This window comes from Canis aureus, chromosome 4, assembly GCF_053574225.1.
Source record: "Canis aureus isolate CA01 chromosome 4, VMU_Caureus_v.1.0, whole genome shotgun sequence".
Classification (NCBI taxonomy): domain Eukaryota; kingdom Metazoa; phylum Chordata; class Mammalia; order Carnivora; family Canidae; genus Canis; species Canis aureus.
The window spans coordinates 10,858,683-10,885,274 of NC_135614.1; the positions used below are offsets into that span (position 1 = coordinate 10,858,683).

The 26,592-nt window shown below is 44.7% G+C and overlaps 2 long non-coding RNA genes across 5 annotated transcripts in view; one reads left to right on the forward strand and one right to left on the reverse strand.

Moving 5' to 3' along the window:
- Positions 1-1,328: 1,328 nt before the first annotated feature.
- On the reverse strand, positions 1,329-14,344 carry LOC144312174 (uncharacterized). Its single transcript, XR_013377603.1, has 2 exons — positions 14,224-14,344; positions 1,329-1,646 (listed from the first exon to the last, which is right to left on the reverse strand). It is a non-coding gene; the product is annotated as an uncharacterized LOC144312174 (long non-coding RNA).
- Positions 14,345-14,380: 36 nt separating this feature from the next.
- The window catches only part of LOC144312175 (uncharacterized), a 51,110-nt gene continuing 38,898 nt past the window's right edge, over positions 14,381-26,592 (forward strand). For 2 of the 4 annotated variants that reach the window (XR_013377604.1, XR_013377605.1), the window contains exons 1-2: positions 14,381-15,278; positions 24,215-24,320. This is a non-coding gene — a long non-coding RNA (uncharacterized LOC144312175). Of the gene's footprint in view, positions 15,279-17,320; positions 17,730-24,214; positions 24,321-26,592 lie in introns of those variants that run through there. The other 2 variants (XR_013377606.1, XR_013377607.1) reach the window with 2 other exon arrangements.

A 26,592-nucleotide genomic window follows, 5' to 3' on the forward strand; every position in this document is an offset into this window, starting at 1 on the left:
CCTACCGCATATCCATCCCAGACAGCCTCCAATAGCCCACGCGTGGACTTAGCAAGGGCCAAACAACCTGGCTTTGGGTGATGGAGGCTGTGACCAGCCTGCTGAGGATAGAGAGTGGAACCCTGTCCCTGGGAATAGAAAGATGGTTTTTCCAAAGCCAGTATACATCCCAGAAAAGAAAGACTCCACATTCCTAGACCACCAGGCTGTGCCCATCAGCCCTATATGCCACTCAGAATCTTCTGGGTTCCACCACTTCCTCCCACTACCTGTCCTCAGGTCCCCATGGCCTATCCAAGCAGGCTGACCAGATCTGCTTCAGGATGAAGAATGAAATGGCCCAGGGAACCCCCCAACACACGTAGACACACAGGGCATTATAATCCCCAGCGGGCAGTCCTGAGGCATTTCCTGACCTTCCCTAGGTGAACCCACGGGTCACAGCATTAGCCACTCAGAGCTGTGGCCAGGTGGATGCACATCCTTCCATGGCATTCCCTTTTTAGCCTTCACTCCTGGTAGTGGCAGCATGGCTTCTCAGGAAAGCCTCTCAGAATTATTGGGACTAGTGACGTGAACCCAGTAAGGCCTCTTGCCCAGTGCTTTTCAATTGACCTTCATCAAGTTTGACTCCCACCATCTCTAATATTGCTTCTGTTACTTTGGGGTGAAATCAATGTATAAGGCGGTCAGTGGAGGTGGGCCATTTTATTGCACTGTCCTGGGCTTTGGACTTCCGGTTAAGACTCCATTGAGAGAGCTAAGTTAAATGAACTCAAAATGTCACCCTTTCAGGATTACCTTCCCACCTCCTGGGAACCAAGCTGGACAAGAACAGACATTCCAAGGGTTTCACCTGCCTCCTGGTGACATGCCCTAAGAATTTTCCAGTGTGTGTGGAGGGAGGGGTGATTCTCAGGTTGGGGAACAGGAGCGTAGCCCAGCTTGTCCCAGACAGCCTGATTAGCCTGGGTCTTCCAGGTCTCTGTCCCTGCTTGATTTCTGGTGCCAACCCATGCTTCTGAGAGAGGCCAGGCATGCTAAAGCTGAGTCACCTTCTCCCTCCAGGTTTCCTGTCCAGAAAGGGCCCTTTTGAGCACTGGAGCTGGAATCATGGAGTGTGCTGGTGGCTCCACTGTGAGACCATTGGCTGCTGAGCCCCCTGTGGGCTTAGCCCAGACAAACCAGGGCAGGGGGTGGCCCCCTCCATCCCTCAGCTGGGATCTTCTCCTGCACACTCACCTCAGCAGGGGACTCGTGGGGAGAAGGCCTGGATCAGTGCTAAGGGAAATTTTAAAAGAAGTTAAAAATATGGCTCTCAAGCAAAATAGAATGAACAGACACCCACAATTTTATTCAGCTCATCAATTAAGGAGGGAGCCAGAAAGTCGGAAATGCTGATTCAAATGGCATTTGAAGTACTGGGATTTATATAGTCCATTGGGAAAGACACACTAAAATAGATTTTTAATGTTTGAGACATATCCAGTTAATGTCCTACAGAGTAATGAATCCTGATTCTTTCCTCTCACTGGACAGGAATCATTTGCATCTCCACTGGACACCTGCAGTGTGACATGGAACTTCACACAATCTGAGCCCTTAATCAACAGTAAATGTCAAAGTCAGACAACAGCCGCATCCTCCTAGAAATATAAAAAAAAAATCTTAGGGTCACCCTATGAAACAAAACTTTCAGATGACATTGGAAAATCACCCAATCATTTTCTTGGCCTTATTTTGAGATTTTGGAGAGGTTTTTTAAATTGCAAACGTATAACTACCCCTGCAAAAACAAGTCAAATCATGCACTCTGCTGTGCCAGCTCTGCAAGATCAGGGACCTTGGTCATGAAGCACTCCTAGGATTTGGAGGAGAGTAGTCACTATGCCAGCAGGACCTCTGCCCTGAGGCTTTATCTTCAGCGAGGTGCATTCGGTCCTCTAGCTTTTTATGTATTTATGTGTCTTGTATTTTTATGTATTTATGTGTCTTGTATCTCTAAGCACATTGCAAACTTTTTGATGGTAGAGTACACAATTTATAAATCCATAGACCTTTAGAAAAATAGGTCCCCTGGGAATTTTTTTTTTTAAGATTTTATTTATTTATTCATGAGAGACACAGAGAGAGAGAGAGAGAGAGAGAGAGAGAGAGATGCGCAGAAATAGGCAGAGAGAGAAGCAGGCTCCATGCAGGGAGCCCGATGCAGGACTGGATCCAGGTCTCCAGTATCATACCTTGGGCTGAAGGCGGTGCTAAACCACTGAGCCACCCGGGCTGCCCGATCCTCTGGGATTTTTAATCCAATGCTCTAATGTTTAGATAGCCTGTACCCCAGCTTTATTAAAGGACTTGCCTCAACCCACTGGCTAGAAGGTGCAGAACCAAGAGAAACAAAAGAGCTCTAGACCTCTGCCCCAGATTCTCCCCAGGCTTCTTCCTCCGTCCCAGGCATGACTTTGAATGCAATATGTATGGGTAGGGTGGAAGGAAGGAAGGAAGGAAGGAAGGAAGGAAGGAAGGAAGGAAGGAAGGAAGGAAGGAAGGGAGAAGGGGAGAAGGGGGAAGGGAGGGGAGAAGGGAGCAGGGAAGGAAGGAAGGAAGGGAGGAAGGAAGGAAGGGGGAAGGCTGATGTCAGTGGATGGGTGAGTGGGTAGGTGGATGGGTAAACAGGGGGGTGAGTAGGTGGATGGAGCAATGGGTAGATGGGTGGTTAGTTGAATAAATGAATGGATTGATAGTAAATATATTTAAATTTAAAGAAGAAAAAAACTTGTGACCAAAACTACAATTATTCTCATTTCTGGGAAAAGAAGACAAAATTAATTAATCCTAACTTTACAAAATTTCTTCTCCACTGTCTTGCTCTTGAATTTTTTGTGTTAAGGATGGGCAGCCTCCAGGGGGATGGAGAGGTGGCAATGCCTTCATTGTTTGCATGGTTCTCGATCCTGGCTGCACGTTGAAATTTCCTGGTACTGGCCTCCACCTGAGGCCAATTGAATCAATTGGCCCCTAGGAATGGGGTCCTGGCATCACATTTGTATTACAGCATCTCACGATAATAATCACTGGCAGTTGCAGTGAGAGGTTAAGTAAGTCCAAGGGTCAAAGGCTGGCTGGGCCTGCCTTTGTTTGACTGGGAAGAGCTGCTGCGCCAGGGGGTTACCGTGACTTAAGAGCTGTGCTCCCCACTTGGGCTCTGAACTAACCAGCCCAATAAAAGTACTTTTCTCCAGGCCACCATGGAAGAGCTGAAGCCGGCAGGCCTTGCTCAGGCTGAGTGAGGAAGCCTCCCTCTTAGGCAAGGATGAGTGGCAGGCTGTTCAATGACTCTTGCTGCAGTCAGCCTCCAAGAGATAGGAGATGGCATTGCTGCCTAAGAAAAATCTGATTTCAAGAGAAAACTGCAGCCCAGCCTATTAGCCCCCTGCTGGAGCCTAGGGCAGAGCCTCAGTGTTGGAGGGGATTGGAGCCCACACTCTACCTAGAGTTTTTCTGTTTAATTTTCTTTTAATTTGTAGTTTTGTCCTTCCAAGATTTCCCAGTGGAGGATCTTTTATCAAGATTTACTACAAAGAGGGGACATATGACCCTGTCCGAATCCTTTGTGCTACCGCTTTGAAGATACCATCCATTACGTGATTTAGCCACTTACAAGGAGCCTTAACAACATGTCCCTAGAAGAGTTAATGGCGGGAAAATGTTTCTTTCTTTGAACACATAAGGTAATCCTTTATTTGGGCAGTTGGAACTTTTTTACTTCCACACCACTTCTTGCTATCCCAGGCCTCTTGGAGAAGAAGCTTCAGTTCTCCTAAACCTCAGTGGCATGAGTTTTCATCTTTCTTTTATTTTTTCTGCATAAGTATTTAGTAGGTATCTATGGGAGACCAGGCACTTGACATATATTGTTTCCTTTAAACTGGGCCAGAGAGCATCCCATGACGTGAACTCCTGCGAGAACGCACACCTGCCATGGTTGGCATTTGACCAGTTTTTACAAGCCTTTAGACCACTCTTGTAGAGCAGCTGCTGGTTCAGAAAAGGAAGCTTGGGAACCACTGCCCCCTCCTCATGGAGCTCCAGGGCCTGGGGCTGTTCCTTTCCCCACCTCCTCATGCTCTTCTCTGTGTTCTAGCTTCTCCAGGCCTCAGTTTGCCCTGCAGGCATCCGGTCTTGCCAGCCTACTCTGAACCACACAGCAGGACCTGGGCTCTGAGTCTCGTGGGGCCAACTCCCACAGAAGGGGAACTGGCTGGCCCTGCCTGGGTCCACCCTGGTCCAATGGGTTCTGGCCACAGGCTGGGCATGGCCTACAAACAGGGATGCCAGGGCAAAGGGTGGGTGAGGGCTGCAGGAGGACAAGGGCTGCCAAACAGATTGAATCATGTGACGTGCCAGGCTCAGTACATGGCACAAAGTCAAGGTTCAGTATCACGTGGTTCTTGTTGGACCAATGTAGTTGGTCCGGGTGTAGCTCAATGACAGAAACAGTGAGTGTCTCATTGGCATTAATTAGGAAACTTGACAACATTTTTCAATCTAAAAATCAATCAACTTTATTAGGTATAATTTATACACAATAAGCTACATTCATTTGAAGTATATGATTTGATGAGCTTTGACACCACTTTGCTCACTTTGATGAGCAAAGATACAGACTGAACTGCATTATTCCAAACGTTCCCTCCTGCCCTGGTACTGTCCACTCTCTCTTTACCCCCTATCTCAGGCAGCCACTAATCTTCTTCTGTCACTAGAGCTTCATTTGAGCTTTCTAGAACTTTATATACATGAATTCATACCATGTGTACTCTTGTGTCTGGCTGCTTTCCCTCAGGCTAATCATTTTGAGATCCATCCATGTTGTGGTATGTGTCAGAATACATTCTTTTTCCTTACTGAGTAATATTATTCCGGAGTACTGACAATGCTCATTTGCTCATTGATTTGTCTCAGTGAACACTCAGCAGGTAAGGTCAGCCCTAGGACGGAGTAGTGAATGGCAGATGCAGTCTGCCTTCATCGGGCTGACCCACCATCGGGCTCATGGAGTGTTAGACATCAAGCACCCAGCTCGCTATTTGATGACCACCATCTTAAGGCTACAAGGAGGCCTTCAGGTATGGGTGTTCTGAGGACCAAAGAAGTAGGCTTGTGGGAGGAACATTTGAGCCAAGGTATGAAGGGGTATCCCCGAGACAAAGATGTCAGAGCAGCACCTGGGTGGATGGACTAGTCTGGCTCAAGTTCTGAGGTGGGGGAGGACTGGAATTATCCAAGTGACAGAAGGGTTTTAAGCAGAGGAGTGGTATCATTACATACTCAGACCTAAGCGGCAGTAGCAGGCATGGGAGACCCACCAGTGAAGGGCCATTGCCATAACACGGGGCAGAGCCAGCAATGGTATAAATTAGCGTCAGGACATAAGGGTAAAGATGGACAGATTTGTGGAGCATTTAGGACACAGAATGTACTTTTGTTTAGGATCCCATAGGTGGGGGATCCCTGGGTGGCTCAGCGGTTTGGCGCCTGCCTTTGGCCCAGGGCGCGATCCTGGAGTCCCAGGATCGAGTCCCACGTCGGGCTCCCGGCATGGACCCTGCTTCTTCTTCTGCCTGTGTCTCTGCCTCTCTCTCTCTCTCTCTCTGTGTCTATCATAAATAAATAAATCTTTAAAAAAAAAAAAAGGATCCCATAGGTGTTGGGGAGACCCCGATGCCTGGAGGAGGCCTGGCTGGCAGTGTTCCCTGGGTTCCCCAACCTTGATGCTGGGCTTCCTCCCTATTCTGGTCAGCTCAGGTGGCCATAGCAAATACCTCAGACAGTGGGGGTTAACCAACAGACATTTATTTCTCATGATTCTAGGGGCTGGGAAGTCCAAGAGCAACGTGCCAGCCAATCTGGTGTCTGGTAAGGGCCTACTTCCTGGTTTGTAGATGGCTACCTTCTCCTTGTAGCCTCACATAGCAAAGGGCAGAGAGAAAAGGAAAGCAAGCTCTCTCTTGTCTTCTTATAAAGACATTGATCCCATCATGAGGGCTCTACCCTCATGACATAATCACCTCCCAAAGGCCTGCCTTGTAATACCATGGACTTCAGGATTTGGGCTTCAATATATGAATTTGGGGGGTAGAGGTGGGGAACGACACATAAACATTTGGTCCATAAAACTCCTTCACCTCTTCTCTTGGATTTCCCAGTTGCTCTGGAAGCCCAACCTCTCTGTGACTGTGGGCCTACATCTACCCCAGGCACCATCATGCCTAGGCACCCAGCCCTTTAGCACCTCCTACAGGAGGCCAGCTCCTGCATCCCAGGTTCCCAGGCTGGAAAGTGAGGCTTTCTGGAAACCCCAGAGTTCTGGATTCACTCTGCAGGGACTCATGATCTGCCTTCCCCTGCAAGTATCAAAAACAGCTCAATGGCTCCAGTGGCTTCCTCTCCACCTAGACCCAAGGCTGCAGCTCTCATGGAAGCTTCACTCCAGACCACAGGGAGTCTCTCCACAACCCTAATGTATGTTCTATCCCCCTGGGTTCTCTCACTCCTGTTCTATTGCCACTAAACCAAGACATTTCCCTCTTGACCTTATCTACCAACGCATCTTCCAGTGTTGCTGCTGTGCCCTGCCCTTGGGATATGTTTGGTTCCATGCCTAGTGCCCCATGGGCAAGTCTTGTTCATTGCTGGCCCTTCCCTGAGCACCAGACCATCGAAGCCTGAGACAGTCTGGAGGAAAGAAGGACAGTGGCCTCTCATTGCCCCCGACAGCAGGGCGCCCTGGCACCAAGCTTATCTGGACCACTGTTGTTGGGTTGGCCTCACCCTCTGACACCCAGCCCTGATCTGGCCCACTGCCCTGGCCAGGTCCAGGTGTTCCTCCATGTCCTTGACCTTTGTCTCATACTGTTTCTTTATCCTGAGGACCACAGACTCCTCTTATAACCAGACTCCTCTTATAACTCCTCTTATAACTTATAACCAAGAGGAATGGCTAGATCAGGGTATTTAACTTGGATGACCCAATCAGAAATCCTTACCTGTGAAGCCCATGTGAGTCCAGGATCATATACACATGGAGCACTCTCAACGATTGGCATACAAGGATTGGATGGGAGTCAAATGTTACTGAAAGACCATATTTCCATGCAGTCTCTTTTTGTCAGCAATTCTACATAATACCCAGCTTCATGATATCCTTTATATGGAATTTCACTTCACAGCTCAAAATTATGTACTTAATTACCTGAAGCTTCATTTGCCATGATTAATGGCTCAGTCCTGCTAAGGTGACACCTATTTAAATAGTCATCTATTTACAGGAAGTTGATGGTGGCTACATGAGGAAGCCAAATCATACCATTTGTTTATAAATCTGATCAAATATGTAAAACATTGGTTTTAACTAAATATCTTAGACAGACCAAAGCCACAGGCCAAGGAAGCCACTTTTCACTGAATACCCCAGAGCCAGATGATCATTAAGGTTCCTCGCAGCCATCCGGCATCATGGTCCCTCTTCAGCCATGAAAGCAGACGCGCATCCTCTCTGTGGAGCACATCCAACCAGGTGCTCTGCTTTTTTGCTCTCTTGCCAGCATGACATTAATGCATTTCTACTTCATTATATTTAATGCTTCTAGTTAAACTGACTTCTTTAAAGAGGAAAGACTAATTTGCATGCGAATGCAAACAGAACAAACATAAGTACATGCTGGAAGAAGGAAGGAAGGAGTTTACTATTTATCAAGACAGCAATAGAGACAGCTCTTTTTCCACATAAAAGTACTGGTATTGGTTCTTCATGTTTATGCAGCACTTAACAATTTGCTAGAGCTGCCACAAACGTGATCTTTTTATATCAAGAGGACTTCTATGATGTGACTTGCATTCCTGTGCTAAGTGGAAGAGTCTTAGCCAGGGAATCAGAGGACCCGCTCATGCCTCCCCAGGCTCCAAACCAAGCCCCCGTTCAAGTCCTTGCAAGCTTTTTCCACGCTGTGCATCCAGAAACAAATCCTTGTTTCTCATTCCCACCTCCCATGGGGAAAGAGGCTAGTGAAGCATGAGTAATTTACTTGCTATGTTTTGTGAGAAGGGGATTAGGACCTGGATTGTGGCCTCATTACTTTGGATCCCAAAGAGGCTAGTGCTCAAGCATAATGTGAAGCCTGGGGTTGTGTTACTTGACACGTATGCCAGGCTTGCCAGAACCTGAGACTTTTTAAAAATAGGAAGAAAATATTATTTTTTCTGGTCACCATTTAGAAAAAAACAATTTGCCACTGACTTCACTAAACATGCCATCACTGAGCTAAAAACAAACATAAAATGTTTGGATTTTTTTTAAAGATTTTATTTATTTATGAAAGACACAGAGAGAGGCAGAGACACAGGCAGAGGGAGAAGCAGGCTCCCGCAAGGAATCCGATGTGGGACTCGATCCCTGGGCCCCGGGATCACGACCTGAGCTGAAGGCAGACGCTCAACCACTGAGCTGCCCAGGTGCCCCAGAAATGTTTGGATTCTGATGAAGGATTCCTCCCAAATGAGGATGCAACCAGATACTGCACATAGAGTGGTAAGGTCTGGGATGCTCAAGCTAGAGGGGACCACAGAGACCACCTTGCCCGATGTTCCCATTTGATAGATGGGCACATTGAAGCCCAGACACTGGAATGGCTACCTGAGGTCAGGTGCTCTGGCAAGTATGGCAGAGCCTGGGCTAGACTCCAGGCCTCCTGACTCCCAGGCCTGTGTCCTTCCACCACCTCTGCTTCTCAGATGGGACACGTGCCCCAGGAGTCAGGAGGTGGTGACCTCAGGGTTGTGCAGAGCCCAGGCCACACATGCCACACCATCTGGAGCATCAGTTCTACAGACACGTTTTAGGGAAAACAAATATCAAAGCAAAACACATTGGCATCTGCTGAATAGAATGAAAATTTCGCATGAACTTTAAAATTAGCACAAAGTTCTACACATAAACTTTGGCCACATGGTAGGCTAGTGTTGGTGGGAGCCCCAGGCCCAACCACGTTGGGATGGAGATACTTGGCCAGGGTGACGGGGCAGTGAAGGTGGAGACAGGCTGCACTCAAACATTCTCCATCAACACACAACCCCTGGCACCCTTGGGATGGAAGAACATGCTTTGTTTAGCAGATGCTTCCTGCTAGTTCGAGAAGACTTGAGAAAGTGGGTAAAGAAAGTCTGATCCCTCCCTGAAGTACCTCTGAGGTAGAGTTTCTGTTTCTCTCCACTGGCGTCACAGCACCCAACTGAGAAAGGGGTGCTCTCGAGGAAGGGGCTGCCCTGAAGGAGCAGAGCAGCAGCCACGGGGCTGAGCCCGATACGGGCCTGTCCACAGCTGGCCTGGTTATGAGGCTGCTCCTGGCCCCAGGGCCTGGTGGCAGAAACTGTTTCCTCCCTCCTCACAGAGAGCTCCTGAGGGGGCAGGCGGCTCCTCTCACAGAGGGGAGAAAGAACTTACTTGCTCTGTTGGAAGAAATGTTTGAGGAAAGTTAGCATGTCCCAGGCAAGGGAGCAAGGCTGTGTTTTCCAGTTAAGTGCCTTAAAAAACTCTGCACATCACATCCATCATCAGTGTGAAGGTCCAACTTTTCTTTCATATCGCACTGCTGATGGGTTTACTTATTTAAACAAACACCATAAGGCTCTGGCTAACACAGTGAGAGAACCTGTGTGTAAGGGAAGAAAATCTCTGTATGAGGAGGAGGCAAATGACAGGGCGGAAAAAGGAAGAGGTGATAGCAGGGAGCTCCATGCTTGTTGTTACACCTGGGACCTAGGAAATATGGGACACAGGATGCCGAGAGTCTCCCTGTGGGGACCTCCCAGGGCAGAGACAGGCCCTGACCCTTAGAATGACTGCTCTGTATTTTTACAACCTCTAGGACATCTTTTCCTGGAAAAGTTTTCCTCTACTCTTGAGGAGAGGCCCATGCTACTGAGCTTTAATGTTACTAACCAGAGTTTTTAAGGAGTAGATTGTGTGCTCCCTCTTCCTGGAGCCACTTTCACCACCCTCAACACCTGGCCCTCACTTCCTCAGGTGTTTACACAGCTGACATTCTCAGCAAGGCCTCCTGTAACCATCCTCTTGCAAATCAATCCCCTTTCCTGGCATTCTTCTATCTTCTGTATGTGCTTTATTTATCTATTGAGCAGTAATCACTGCTTATTTCTCTATATTTACTTATCTATAGTTTGAATTTTTTGCCTTTCTGCAATAGCATGCATGCTTTGAAAGCAGCAATTGTGGTCTTGTTTTCTTTACTGGATTCCCATAAAACTGAGCCCACCACATAGACTCTATTTAGAAACTTCCATTTTCTAAAGTACCTTCCTGTACAGAACACCTAAAGATGATGGGGAAAATATTTAAAGCATCCTTTTGATTACAGCAGTAAGCACAAATCTGGGAACATTGGAATCTGTGTTTTTTGATCCCTGATGGCTGAGAACAAAGTCAGTAGATTAAATGTAAAGAGAAGGGGCCATAGCCAGACGTCTGGTCAGGCTGGGAGGTCAGGAACTGTCATTTCTGAAGGGTGACAGCTCAGGTGAACTGGAAATAGGTGAACTGGAAAAAGCCCATCCTGCAGAGGAATGTGGAAGAGATCATTGTCTGCTTGTGCCTTGGTTCTGAGGAAGCAGGAAAAAAAAAAAAAAAACATGCCTCCTGAAAATTCCTAGCTACTAGCCAGCACTTACAGATCTGGAGTCCAAGTTCCCATTGTACGAATAGCCTTAAAATTGCCAAAAAATAAAAATAAAAAAAATAAAAAATGTAGTGACCCCAGATTGTGTGTGTGTTACTTTAGAATATAACACAATATGTTAATTATACTTCAATAACAAAAGAATTCAATGGGGTTCTATTTACTAAGAATGACTAATCAAAAACAAAATAGAAAAAATCATACTCATAATAAAAAGAAAAAAATTAAATAAATGAAACCAAAGACCTAGAGACGAAAAATCAAGTTTTAATTCAGTGAGTTGCATGAGAATCTGCAGTTCCAGTTTCTACCCTGCTCCATTTCTTTTTTAAAAGGTTTTTTTTTTTAAGGTTTTATTTATTTATTTGAGAGAGAGAGAGAGAGAATGAGTGGAAGGAGGGGCAGAAGAAGAAGGAGAAGCAGACTTCCCTGCTGAGCATGGAGCCCAACTTGGAGCTTGATCCCAGAACTCCAGGATCATGACCTGAGCCCAAGGCAGACACTTAACTGACTGAGCCACCCAGGCACCCCCGCCTGACTCCATTTCTAATAAAAACTTAACTGCATTGTATTAAAGCAAGATGGGTATAACCACATTGTTTTAAGTAATACTTTTAAGGTTCAGGAAATCTAATATCAGTATATATAGTGCATTTATGTAGCTATTTACACTTTACGGAGAACTTTCACATACATTATTTCATTTATCTCATAAAATAGGCTAATTCTTTAAGCAATCATTTAAAATTAGAATTTAAAGGAATTTAGGAAGAAAAAAATGCTTAAGTCACTAAATATATGAGTAAACAAGCCACTGTGAGACAATCAGCAAAAGCTACAGACTACAAAATAAGTACTACAAAAACAAGTAGGACAATCTTCAAGTATAGAAAAGAAACTAAGTATATTATGTTTAAAGAAATAAAAAAGAATGTCAGACAAATACAGAACCACAGTACAAGAGGTCATAAAATCACTAGGCAGATCCTGAAAGGACCAAACAGAACTTTTAGAAAGGAAAAATAGAATTGATATTATCAACTCAAAGCATGAGCTAAATAGCATGTAAGATACAGCCAAGGAGAGAATTAGTGAAGGGGAAGATGGATATTAAGAAATGACACACTAAACTATAGAGAAAGAGAGAGAGAAACAAAGATGGAAAATATGAAAAGGAAGTATCAAAAGAAATAAAGGATGAAGAAAGAAGATCCAAAATACATCTTTTTAGAATACTGGGAAGACATCACAGAAACAGTGGAGACAAGCTACTATTTGTAAAAATAATGACCAAGAATTTTCCAGAACTGATGAAAGATACCAATCTTCAGAGTCCTTAGATTCAGCAATACCAAGGAATCTGCACACCCAGACAAACTACAAAACCCTAAAACATGCCCTCCCTCTGTTCCAAAGATATTAAAAGTTCCTAGACAGGAAGATGGGGACACCTGGGTGGCTCAGGGGTTGAGCGTCTACCTTTGGCTCAGGGCATGATCCTGGACTACTGGGATTGAGTCCTGCATCAGGTTCCCTGCATGGAGCCTGTTTCTCCCTCTGCCTGTGCCTGTGTCTCTGCCTCTCTCTGTGTGTGTCTCTTGTGAATAAATAAATAAAATATTTTTAAAAAATAGAGAAAGACGGGAAGATGTATTACTGACAAGGAAGTAATAATTCAATGGAATCAACAATAATAGTATCCAGAAAATAACAGAACAATACTTTCAATGTCCTAAGAGAAAATATCTATTATACGGACTGAATAGGCTAGTAACAAATGAAGCCAAATATCAGTGTCTTACTACACAAAGATTTTTTTCATGCTTACTGCAAATATCCTACAAATCAGATAACCCTCTAAGGCAACCTACCACTATCCAGGGACTCACAAATCTAGGCTTCCTACATCTTGTGGCTCCACCATCTCAGCACATAGATTGCAGAACCAACAAAGAAGGGGAGGAGAAAACCAGAGTCATGCTGGATATTCTCATTGCCTCAGCCCAGAAATGACGCATGATTTCTGTTCACAATATATTGGCCAGAACTAGTCGCACAGCCCCACCCAATTAAAAAGGAGGATGTACAGGTATGTGTATGTGTGTTGGGAGAAGAATCATAAATATTCAGGGAGCTTTACCTCCTGCCACTCTTTCAAGAACAAAAGCAAAGTAAAAACATTTTCAGATAAACCAAAGCTGATAGAATCTGTTACCAACAGATTTTCACTAAAGGAACTTCCTAAAAAGGATGTAATTTAGGAATTGGGGATAATCTTCCCAAAATTTCTCAGATACAAAAAGGAATGGTAGACAAATGAATGGCAGATCTGGAAAAAAAAATCCAAATAATTGTTAACTGTATAAAACAATAGCAATGGTGCCTAATCTGTGAGGTTAAAAAAAAGCTCAAGTTGGAACCTGAATCCTGGATACATGTAATGTAATCCTGCAGGGGTATGATTGATGTTACAATGTTTTATGTGTTTTATAAAAGTTTCCTTTTAGAATTTTAGAGGTGTTTGTTAAGTTGAAAATAGACACTAAAATATCTGGGATAACTACTAAAATAATACAGCTAAAATTCATAATTTTCAGGGAGTAGAACATGTGACTTTTGGTCTCAGGGTTGTGAGTTTGAGCTCCATGTTGGGTGTAGAGATTACTTAAAAAAATCTTTTTTAAAAATTAAAAAATAAAGTAACATGCATAACTTCCAAACTGTTGGGGGCGGCGGGGGGAGGGGTTGGGATATAATCAATCCAACAGAAGGCAAGAAAAAATGGGGTTGGGGGTGGGCAGACAAGAAAGATAAAATAGGTAGTACAAAATAAGATAGTATAAATGAATAAAAATATATCAGCAATCAAAACAAATGTAAATAACCAAACTCAAACTAATAGACAAAGATGATCAGATCCTGTTTATTTAGATCCCGTGATATTCTATCTGTGAGAGCTATATCTGATCGTAACAGTGGCCTATGTGCCAAGCACTGTTCTGAGTACACTAGAAATGTTAATTCATTTACTCCTCTCAGAAGCCCAATGAGACAGACACAATTTTGATAAGAAAACTAAGTCACTAAGAAGTTAAATAGCTTGGTAATCTAACTTGAGTGGCAGAGTGGTGACTTGAACCCAGGCAAACTCCTTCTGGAGTCTATACTTTTTACCTCCATATTATACCCCCTCTTAGAGAGGGCCCTAGAAGGCAGGAAAGCAAAATAACAGAGAAAGATATATCAGTTAAATATTAACCAAAAGAAAGCTGGCATAATGACATATTAGACTTTCAGGAAAAAAGTATTCTTGAAGATAAAAAAAATAAAGTCCAATTCATTAGAAGCTTTAATAGTTTCAGACTTGTTTGTCCTTCATAACATCATTTTAAAATCCACAGAGTAAAAATTGACAGACCTACAGAGAAAGGTTGACAAATACACCAACAGAGTGGGACACTTAACTTACCTCTCTCAGTAGACAGAAAATCAATAAGGATGTAGAATATTTGAACAAGTTTAATCTGCAGGAGACATATGGAACACATGACCCAACAACCAAAGAATACGCATGCTTTTCCATGTATACATGGAACATTCATAAAAATCGATGTCATAGTAGACCATAAAACATCACTGAACAAAGCTCAAAGAATCCACATCCAAACCACAGTTCCTGACCACAATGCAATTACCTTAGAAATCAATAATAGTTCATAGCTAAAAATAGTAGCTTGATCAGAGGATAACAGCTCGGAGGAAGGATGTGTGAGGTTAAACCAAGAAGTAGAGCTGGGCAAGAGAAAGGAGGAGGGATTCTATAGATGTTTCTAATATCGGCAAAGAAGGAGTTGAAGACATCACCAAAGTTTATTGCTCAGGCAACCCGAGGTTGGCACAGCCATTAATCAAGAGCAAGGGAGAGCTGAAACAGAAGAGGTTTGAGGGGAGAAGATAAAGTATTGTCAGGACTGCAAGGAGACGAGGCGGGATGAAGGTTTGAAAACAGAACATCAGCACTGACTTCAGTGAGCAATTTCATTAGTGAACAGAGCAGAGAGGTCTGAATCCAGGCCGCAACGGTTTGAAGAATGAATAAGAGGGGAGGCAAGCAAGTCAGAAAGTGTGGATCTCTCTTCTAAAAAATGTAATAAGGAAAGAAAAGAGGATACCAAAGGAAGAAAGGATTCACTGTCTGTTTTTGCATATAGTTTTGAATGGGAAGGACAAATGGGAAGACCAAAGGAGGATGGTTGTGAGCATAGCCCCCAGAGGGGGTCCAGGATCACCTCCAAAGCTTTCCTGCCATCCCTGCTGCTCACAGTCCACTCTGCCCTTAAACTCGTGAGTGGCTGTGGGGCTGGAGGGGTATAGCCATCCGTCCTCCACCATTACCATATTCCATTGCCAACCTCCTCCCCTTCAACGGACCTCTGCCATTTCTAGGTCTCAGCTCCTGGGGTCATGACAACACTCGTGACAACAGCTCCCCTGTTTCAGGTGCCACTGGGCTCCGCTGCAAGGGTAAGGGAAGCTCCAGAGTGAGCTGGGGTGCAGTAGGACACTGTGCAGAGAGACAGGGGCTCCACTGTGTCCCTGGGAACACACACTTCTCTTTCTGACCCCCACTGATTGATCATTTTAAAAACTACTACAATATTGAATGGATTGCAGTGGGGTGGGGCAAGAAAAACTCATGTTAATGTGTGCAGGCAATTTGAAAATGGCATTGTGTCCTAGCCAACTATAACGTAGAGCTAAAACTAAGGCCGCATCTATTGGATTTCCTCTTTTGTAGTAGCAGGATGTTAGGAACATTACGGTGGAGGATAATGAAAATACAGTGCAGGAGAAGAGCCTAAAATTGTTATAATTACCATTGTAATTGTTAGTCAACCCCTTAACACAGAAACACAATGGAGCCAAATTATGTTACCTTAAAGTGGTGATCGGATTCTTTTCCCACTTCTTTGTGCTGTCATCTCCCTTCCCATGCCCCTGTTCTGTGTGCCCCACTCCCCCCTCTCCCCTCAGTCTCCTGAGCTTGCCTGGGATCTCTCCACACTGCCTGCCAAACACCTACCTTCCTCCTCTGAGCCTCTCGTGGCCTTGCCTTTGTGAAGGCTTGCTCACAGCCTGTTTTAATGATTTTATTCTTATTAAAATTTAATATATGTACATGGTACATGTTTTATAACATACATTCATTGTAGAAAAGCAAAAGAAAGAAAAGAGGAAATCACTTGTAATCCTCACCACCCAGAGATATTCGCTGCGGGTTAACACTTTCATGTATATAATTTCTTCTTTCTATGTGCACTTTGTATGTGTATATATAAAAAACTTAATTAATCAGCTGGCGCCTGAATTGCTCGTAATGGCTTTGCTGGGAAAGATCCTTGGATAGATACTTGAAGTAGGTAACAGTTGGGAGAGTCCCATCCCACCACCCCACCCCTGGGAGTCAAAGGAGAAGCTGCTATAAATATCCCAGGGCAGGGAATGCACTGCTCCCAGAGTGGGAGGGAGAGGGAAGGAGAAACAAAGAGAAGGAAGAGCAGAATGGCCCAAGGCTACACACTGTGTGACTTCTTCATGACCTCTCCAAATCCTCTATAAAGTTTGTTGAATTCCAAAAATCTGGTGTGAGTAACTCTTGTGTTGTGGAAATCAAAGAGGGGCCCAGGTACACATCAGTAAACAGTGGCTAAGGTAGCCCCTGAGAAACATGGAGCCCCAGAAGCAAAGATCTGAAGGATGTTAAGACCCTGCCCCAGTCTTCACCCCAGAAATTGGCAGCTATCTCAGAGGCAGGATTAAGGGACTGACTCATGACAACTTCACCCAGCATTCAACAGATGGGGAAGCTACCTGCCAGCTTCCCATACACACACACAACACACTTTTTTTTTTCCTGTGAACACCAGGATCATAACACTTAAAATTTACAAATGATTACAATTGCGATGATTAGCTCTGCTTCATCTATGCATACATGCTTGTGATCCAAGCAAGCTGTCCCCTGTGAGCAGCAACACTGGACTGGAGAAATGACCATGCCAGCCAAAACTGTGCAAATGATCCTAATAACCAATGAGAAAATCATGATTGTTTTGTGACTTTTTAAAAATTTTATGAAAACATTGAGAGCTCTTTTGCTGTTGGCTATAAATATATAGGGAAACGAAAAACTGGTAAAAACTTGTATTTATTTAGCACGTCGTAACTTAAAACATTTGAAACACTGACAGGGTGTTTTATTTCTTTGTAACAAACCTAGGAAGAGGAGTATGAACAGCCACTTATTATGCCACTTCTGTGTGAAACTGTGAGTCATAGAACTTAACCAAACTGAGAGCATCTTTTTGATGCCTTGGCAAAGTGTCATATTCCTTTCTTGGTTTGGATCAAGTCCCAATAGTTTATCTTTTGTGCTTTCAAGGTCATGAAATAACTCTGAGAGTTCCTTTCCTGTGAGGCTTCTGCTGGTGTCTCTTCCTTGTTGACATGCATTGGTACCACAGACCCAGGCCTGCTCTAACGTCCCTCTGTTTTGGCCTTTACAGATCTCCTAATCTTCATGTGCAATCTTCATTTCAGTCTTCAATTTCACTTTTGCTTCTTCGCTGCACTTTCATCTTGTTGGCCAATTCCCTCTTTCAACCACCCGTTTTGGTAAAATGGCACATGGGGTTCATCGCTACGCGACAAGAAGGCAGTGTGGCTGCACCTCTGCTGGGTGTAAACAGAATTGCTGGGTAACAGATGCATGGTGACCAGCTGCCCACAGACTTTGAAAGACGGGGTGGCATCATTGGTCGCTTGTCATGATATGGTTCTGGCATTTACTTCATAACTAGCAGTTGAAGAATTACTCTGTACAGTGACTCGTAATTGATACATGTGGTAACTGGAAGATGAGCCTTGTTGTTGAGGGGCTTGCCTTATTTCAATAAACTGCGTGAATGGAAGTCATGCGTGTTAGAACTATGAGAAGTGAGGACTGTCTATACGATGTGTTGCCTGTGCTTAGGGTAGAAGCAGTAAAATTTAATTTAGAATTCTTGTTCATTTCTCACTTGGGAGTTTCCTCTTATCTCTAGTTTCTATTTTTTTCCTCCCCATTTTGGTTTTTCTCTCTTATTTAGGGTAGTCTGATCTTTCCCCCCACCTTCCCTTCCTTAGGTTTGTCTTCTTGTCTTTGTTTTGGACACCTGAGAAATCAAGTTCCAGGGAGTGGGCAGACAGGCAGATGGAACCCTACCGCCTAAGGAACCAAACACACTGGACTTGTTCCCTGTGGGATGAAATATGGGAGGCTAACTCCCTAAATTAAAGGCACAAAATGGTGTCCAATCCAAGAATGAGACTCTTTCCAGCTATCACCACCGTCTTTCGATTTGTAGAAGAACACAGTGAAAAGGTGCCATTTGTCATTCTGCCGAGGAGTGAGTATGAAGCTGGCAAGGAGAGACACAGAGGACTTGAGGGGCTTAGAAAACATACTACATGGCAGGAAATGGGGACAGCAAATGCAAACTCTTAATTCGTGTCTGGGGAGTGAGGAAACAGGGAGAGTGAGGGGTTCTTTAAGACAAGCCCTCTCTTTGTGCCATGAACTCATTTTGTAGTTATTCTGAGCACCTAGTCCTTTGGATGGAGGAGGCATTCCTCCAGAATTGGTTCCAAAGAGAAAGGACTCCCAGTTTGAACGCACCTGGTGATAGAAGCCCGGGTTATTCTCATTTCTTCAGGATGGGCGTGCTGTGCCATCATCTTTTATAAAATAAAGTAAATTACCCCCAACTGACCCTCCAGAAGGGTAGCCAGTTAGCAATCTTAAAGGCTCTTGGGAGAAAACAAGTCATTTGATTTATAGAGTATAGGGCCAAGCAGGTGAGGAGTGGAGCCAAATGTGTTTCTCTGAAGCCCGATCAATCTCATAAACTCCTGATATGCGCTGAAACAATGAGGCTGGAGGCAGAAGGTGTTTGTTTTGCTCTGATAATAGGCTACCCCAGCAAACCATTCGGCGCCTGCTTCAGGGAGCTGGTGGATCAGAGGCAGAAGCCTGAAGTACTGGGAGGAATTCAAAAAGATTTGAAGAGGAAAACAAAAGCTCCTCATGCATTAAATCCCAGCAGCAATCTGACTTGGGCTTCTTATAATTCTGCCTTCACCTGCTTCCAATGATCTCCTTCCTAGGGGAAAAAAGGAATCAGAGACAGCTGATGCCCTGTGAAGTCATTCTAAATGTAAAACCCACAGACAGAAGACTTTATACTATTTACAAGAGAGACTGCCCCCAAAGCACTCTGCAGTTTGCTTAATAGCTACTCTCCTGACCCCTCGTTTAGATGTCCTGAGCCGGGAGGGAGGGGCCTATGACGATGGTCGCAGTAAAATAATCCTCCAGTCCTTGAGATTTGGGGGCATTGGGCAGGAAGCACCTTTGGCAACATAGCCTCCTTCTAGGAGTTCAGAAGTCATTTTCTGCAATTAAAAAAAAAAAAAAAAGTGAGAGGGAACAGTCTGACCAAAAAAAAGCCATCTGCTTAATAAATTTCTTTATATGAAAAAATTGCAAAGGCACAGCCATTAAGTCATACTCAAAAGGCTCCATCTTTGTTTAAATAAGATTAAATAAAATTGATTAGATTATAGGCGATCATAAATATGTTGACTGCATGTATATGGAGACTCCAAGTGTCTGGAGACATCTAACTTTCTCAATTGCTTAAAGGTCATGGTTCTTAGTGGTCCATAGACCAACACCATCAGTGGGGGATCTTTTTTTTTAAGATTTTATTTATTCATGAGAGACAGAGTAGAGAGAGACAGACATAAGCAGAGGGAGAAGCAGGCCCCAAGCAGGGAGCCTGCCCTGGGACTGGATCTCGTGTCTCCAGGATCACACCCTGGGCCGAGGCAGCGCTAAACCACTGAGCCACCCAGGCTGCCCAGTGGGGGATCTTATTAAGAATGCAGAATCCTTAACTTTACCCCTGGAAGCAGTGAACCAGTATGCAGGGAAATGGCATCCCAGGAATCCACATTTTAACTACTGTTCTACTCACTCAGTACTGACATCTGCTGCTTTAGAGGAATCTTTGAGAGCTGTGGCCATGGCCAGTGCTAGGGACACTGCCAGGAAACCCACTATTTAGATCTGGACCAGTTTCATTACTTGTTGCTTTAGCAACATCTTCCTTGTATACAAAGTTGTAACAACAGCCTTTGAGCCTTCGATATGCTTTCTAGTTATTTATAGGTCAAATATGCTTCCCTTAAGATGATGAGCCTGTCACCCACATGCCCAGCAGGCTGTGGCTTCTCATGCTGGAGGAATAAATGTGAATGGGACTGGACAATTATCCCCAGAAACCAGACGCTTGTGCTCAACTCTGTCAAGAGACTCTTGTCCTGGGGCACCTGGGTGGCTCAGCGGTCGAGCATCTGCCATTGACTCAGGGCATGATCATGGGGTCCAGGAATTGTGTCTCACATTGAGCTCCCTGCAGGGAGCCAGCTTCTCCCTCTGCCTATGTCTCTGCCTCTCTCTGTGTCTCTCTCATGAATAAATAAACAAAATCTTTAAAAAGAGAGAGAGAGAAAGAGAGACGCTTGTCCTGGTGGTAGGGTGATCAGTAGTTCCATTTTTCCCAGGGCTACAGGGTTTCCCAAGCCAGAGGACTTTCAGTTTTAAAACCAGGGAAGTCCCAGGCAAACTGGGAGTTGGTCACCCTACATGATGGTACTATCACACTCTAGCAAATTGCACCAGAGACTGAGAAACCACTGTCCCAATTTATTTATTCTATACTGAGAAATATAATTGCCAAACATGTGTTGATTAGTCAACTCAATCTTTCAATGGAAAAGTCTACTTCAGATTTCAGTTACAAGTATCGGAAACCACCCACACATCGGACCAAGGGGCCATAAATTTGGAGATTCCCACAAATCCCCTTCAGTTTTGAGAATTCATTAGAATGACTCACAGAACTCAGGAATGCACTACAGTTGTGGTTTTATTACAAACCCAGAAACAGCCAAATGGAAGAGATATAGGGTAAGATACAGGGGATGGCAGGCACCGAGTTTCCATGCCCTCTCGTGGAATCCAGTGTGCCACCCTCCCAGCACATCGATGTATTCACCAGCCAGGAAGCTCTTTTAGCTTTATTGTTGCAGTGTTTCTGTTAAAATATCATTATATATGATTGGTTAAATCACTTGCCAAGTGACTGAGCTCAATCTCCAGCCCTTCTCCCAGGAATTGGGGTGTGACTGATACTTCTAACCCTGTAGTCACATAGTTGGTTCTTCAGGGACCAGCCCCCAACCCTCATTAGTGGGGAGGCCAAGACTGGGCCAAGACTCACCTCATTAGCATAAACTCAAGTGCTTTTGAAAGGGGCTTGTTGTAAATAACAACAGATACTTCTATCAGTCAGAAGATTCCAAGGTTTTAGTAGCTCTGTGCCAGGAACCCAGGACAAAGACCAAATAGACTTTTATTATACCACACACACGTGACAGGACAGGGAGAGATTTGCTGAGGGGACAAGAGCACTCCTGTCGGCCAATGAGGGCATCCTCTTCCAACACAGCTGGGGAAGAGGGTTCAACATTCATCACACTTTGATGCTTCTCTGACTCAGTTACTATATTGCACATCCTGGTGTTGATAAGATTTAACAATCTCCATCATGGCAGCTTGGAAGCAAAGCCTCTTGTTGCACACCTTCCAGGAGCCTCTTTGCATGTAGCAAAGTGGGACCCTGCCCTCTATGCACCACTGAGGTCCCAGCAGGGAGGACACCTCAGCCTCAACAGCAACACTCTCAGAAAGACACTCTCAGAACATCTCTGAGGGTTGGGGAATTTTCTGCAGCTAGATGATGTCATTCATTTCTCTCTCTTCCTCAAATCCTAGAAGTGCATCCTATTTAGAGCCAGCATTTCCCTGACCTCACCTTGACCTTTCTCAAGACAGTTTTTCAAATTGTAGTATTATTTTTAATTGAGAAAAATTGGAAAATGAACACAAGGTTAAATAAGGAAATTTATTGTGAGGAAATACCAAATATGGCATCCTGCAGCCACAGGAAGTGATGTTTAACTTTTAATGACATGGGAGAGTATTCACAATATTACGTGAAGTCACATATGTACAAAAAAGGCCACAAAGAAATGCGCTCATATGTGAATAGCTGTTATCACTAGGGTGATGGAATGAGACTTATTTCTCATTTTCTTCTCTAGGCTTTCCTTTCTCTTCTATTTTTTTCCTACAATGATCATGCACAATTTTTACAACCAGGAAAAAACATATTGATATATTAGGTAATCTAGGCCATACAAGAACATGTGTTCTGACTTGGCCTTGGCCTTGCCCTGCTAACATGATTTTACCTCTGCTCTTTGGGCTCCTGGCTTCCTTCTGGAGCCTCTCCCAGGATGATCTCATGTGAATGTCCATTCCTGAGGTCAGGCTCTTTCCCCATCATTCCCCATCACAAGCCCGACATTGTGTGCTTGCTCACATCCCTGCCCCCATCCCCACAACATTTGGCAAACCTTCCTCAGAATCTGTTTCCACTAAATTCTGCCACACAAGGAAGCACTGTCAGGAGGAAATTAGAAAAGTAGGGAGGCAAATAAGTTAGTCAACAAAAATCCATTGCATATCATGATAGACTCATCAGTACGTATATGAGTAGATCATCTCGTGCCACCAGAGAGCAGTCACCACTGATCAACAGTGCCTTCCCAGGCCTGAAGGCCATAAGGAACCCATTTCCAAGATGACCTTATTTTCACAGGCAATTTTCCTCCTTAATCAATTCAAGATTATGTTCAACAAGCACTTATTGAGCATCTATTGTGTACCAGGTCCTGGGGATGGAAAGAAATAATCCCATTCAATATAATGACAGAGGACGTAGTAAATGTGTGTTGAAAATAGGCTTACCTAAATCTATCCACGTGGCCAGAGACAAAAGAAAAAAAAAAACTGGGCAGCACGGGTGGCTCAGCGGTTTAGCACCGCCTGCAGCCCAGGGCCTGATCCTGGAGACCTGGGATTGAGTCCCATGTTGGGCTCCCTGCATGGAGCCTGCTTCTCCCTCTGCCTGTGTCTCTGCATCTCTCCCTCTCTCTCTCTCTCTCTCTCTCTCTCATGAATAAATAAAACCTTTTGTAAAAAAGATAAAAAAACTAAAAATTAAATATCTTCATTATCTGATAATCTAAACTTACACAGATTGTTCAACTAATTCTCACCAAGCCAGGGTGATGACCCCTGTGGTCTTCCCCACTTCCCTTCCAGGCAGTCCTTCCAGGCCTCTTTCTTCTGGCTAACTCCATGCATCAAAGTTCAGAAGACCCAGCTCTTCTCAGCCCAAGTAACTTCTTAGGGTCCTTGTCAAGATCACATACCTGAAGACAGCTTTTTAATGTTCAATGACAATCTGTTCTCCCAAGCCTTCATTTCTTTAAGTCAGTGATTCTCAGCACCCCCCAGAGGATGCTTGCCATGTCTGAAGATCATTTTTGTCATCACAACTCGGGGAGAGTATGCTGCTTGCATGTAGTGGGTAGAGACCAGGGATGCTGCTAAACATCCTACAATGCATAAGACAGGCCCCATAACAAAGAATAGTCCAGCCCCAAGTGTCAAAAATGCCACTATTGAGAAATCTACTCCAAGTGAAGCATCCCAAGATGACTTTCTGGGTATTCCCTGACTTTGGTTCTCCCTCACCATTCCTATAAATTCACTTTACTGTTTTAAATTCCCTGAACATATGTAGCCTAGAGCTCAGTACCATGCCCCACAGTCACTGTGATGTGTGCTGAGTACAGCCCTCTGCCACATGGGTGGCAACAGCCAATCCCTTGGGCTCCAAGGCTGAGCCCAAGTCCATCGTGCACTCTGTCACTCATGAAATGTGGGACTTTGGGTGTGGCAATTAGCTTTAGTTTTCCTGTCTTTGAAATTGTTACAAGTAGCAAGAAACAGTGAAAAAACATGAACTAGCACCCACATCTTTGGAGGTATTGGGAAGATTTATGCTACAATCCATGTGAGGTACTTAAGGCAAGGTGTCACAGTGATGAGCTCAGGAAATGCCAGCTGATGATAATAATGCTGTAAGCTACCTTAAGGTTTTAAACTCCCCTTTTAGGAGCTGTTTCTAAAACCAATTATCTTTATGAGATTTTGGAAAGCTAAATTGAAATCTTTTAACTGGAAAACTTAGTTCTTGCCCATGAGCCCAGGGAAGAGGGGCAAAGGGGGAGCAAGCAGCAGAACCACCAAATAGGGGTACTGGTTCAAACAAATGAGCAATAGTAACTGGGATTTTTTGGTTATATTTTTAAGTTTAAATTAGAATTTCAGACAAATTTCTGTATTGATTAATGTACTTGTGGTTTGCTTTTTGCCAAATCAGTTTGGGCGCACTATCCGCAACTTGAGTTTGAGCATCATGAAGAGGTCCGGTTTCCAGGCCAGTGAACAGGAAGCTGCTTCCATGGCATCTTCTGCTTAGCTGAGAGGTATTTGCATGGTGAAGACTGGGGTTGTAAGGCTTTCGGCCCATGTTTGTGCCTCTCAAGAAGCACCTGTTTTTCTCCATCTATTCGTTCAACAATTTTATTGAGTGCCTGATATGTGTCACATCTTGCCTTCACTTCTTACCCTGCCAACCACCTGGTGAGAGTTGTTCCCTCTTAAAAACTTTTATTTATTTATTTTTTAAATATTTTTATTTATTTATTTAGGATAGTCACAGAGAGAGAGAGAGAGAGAGGCAGAGACACAGGCAGAGGGAGAAGCAGGCTCCATGCACCGGGAGCCCGACGTGGGATTCGATCCCGGGTCTCCAGGATCGCGCCCTGGGCCAAAGGCAGGCGCCAAACCGCTGCGCCACCCAGGGATCCCTCTCTTAAAAACTTTTAGATCATTCATACAATAAAAATTCATTTTCCTAAGCCAAGAGAGAAAAGGTAAACAAGAAAAGATGTAGAATGCCCTTTGCTACAATAATCCTTTATATATAGTGATTTACAGCTTACAAAGCATCTTTCCTCCCATTATCTCATTCTACCTATTTTCCTGGAGTCCCCTCTGACTGCCAAGGGGAGCTGCCTAGAGGGTGGATACATACCCTCATTACCACCTTTATTATTACTCATACCCAGTAAATAACCATCCCATTCTTGAAGTCAATAACCTTGCAGCTGGGCCAGTGAGGAAAATTTCAAGGGTTGGAATAACCTCTCTTTTACTTAGTCACTGAAGAAATAATGCTCTGCTGGTCCCTCCAACTCGAAACTGCAACAAGTAAGATGCCCCGTGGCTGCTGCCCAGTAGGCAAGTGCTCCAGCTTTGCAGGACTTTCAGAGGGAAATGTTGGCCTATATGTAAAGCCAAGTGGGAACAAGCACAGTGGATGTCCAAGACAGCCTGAGTCCCCAACTTCCTATGTTAGAAAACAGACTGGCTTCAAAAGTAAGTGGGAGGCTCAGCATGCAACGGGGGTAGGGTTGAACCACACAGCTGCTGTGGCCAGGATGGGCAGCAGCAGAGCAAAGACCCATGCTCAGGAATTCCTGACTCTGAGAGGACCCTCGTAAATAGGAGGACCATGAGTTAACCCTGTTTGTTAGAATGTAGTATAGGTATAGACACCATGAACTGGAGTCAGGTGTCAGAGAGAGTGATTTTTATGGGATCATGTGCCTCCTAAGTGCTTTTAGACTATGGTCTCCTTAAAGCAAGATCTCCTTTACATCTCCCACAAAGGCTTGTGCAGTGTCTCACCCACAGCAGGTGCTCAGTAATAGCTGCTAGATTCAGATCAGCCTCCTCTTCCACAGTCCTACTCCCCTTTCCTCCCTCTCTCCTAGTCCAGAGGGCTCTCATCCCTGACTGTGGGTCATCCCAGAAGACATATGGGATGAAAAAGAAAGAAAGAAGACAAAGAAATAAGAAATGGGTTAAGAGAGCAAGAGAACTGTCATAGCTTAGCCATACTCCTTCATGGCACGGGTAGCTGGACAGAAACAGGGCATTTAAGGGCAACCAGCACCTGAAGAGCCAGGACAAATGTTATCTCAGAGGAGCCTGGTACCCACAAAATGTTTGCTCCAGGGCAGATGCTCAGGCAGCTCAGGCGCTGCAGGGGCTGAGAGATGCCATAGTCTGTCTAAATCAGAAGTGGCAGTGCCAAAGCAACCCGTCAGGGTGGCAGGCCCAAGTGGAGGCCCAGGCAGTGAAAGACACTTGAGCAGCAGAAAGGCAGGGATCGCAGTTGCAGGAGCTCAGTCCAGAGGGTGAAGCCCCAGAGGAGGGCCTGGACCCCATCACACAGGCTGGAGTTGGGGGAGAACTGCAGTTGCAGGATGGTAAGGAAAGGAGGTCCTGGTTCTAAGACCAAGTACAGCCTTGACCCAAAGGGAGGGGAAGCAGCACCTTCCCAGAGAGTGGCTGAATAGGGAGCCTCTGCAGAGGAACATTTCTCAGCCCTCTCAGGGTTTTCTCTTATGGGCTCCTTCCCATGGTGGAAAGAGTGTTTCTTCTGGTGAAAGGTAGATGGTAGAAAGGTAGATGGTGAAAGGTAGAAAGGTCAGATGTCCATTCAGGTGGGCAGAGCCCAAAAGCCCAGTGCTCTCTCTGCATGCTCCCTGCTCCACTATTTGGGGAGGAGCCTTGATTAGTTCAGCAACTGGCTGGGCAAGTGTCCACTTTTCTTTCTCCACAGGAGGCCAGAGACAGCAGGAAACCCCTTATTGGCCTCGGGCCCAGGCTGAGCCCCCAGAGCCTGCT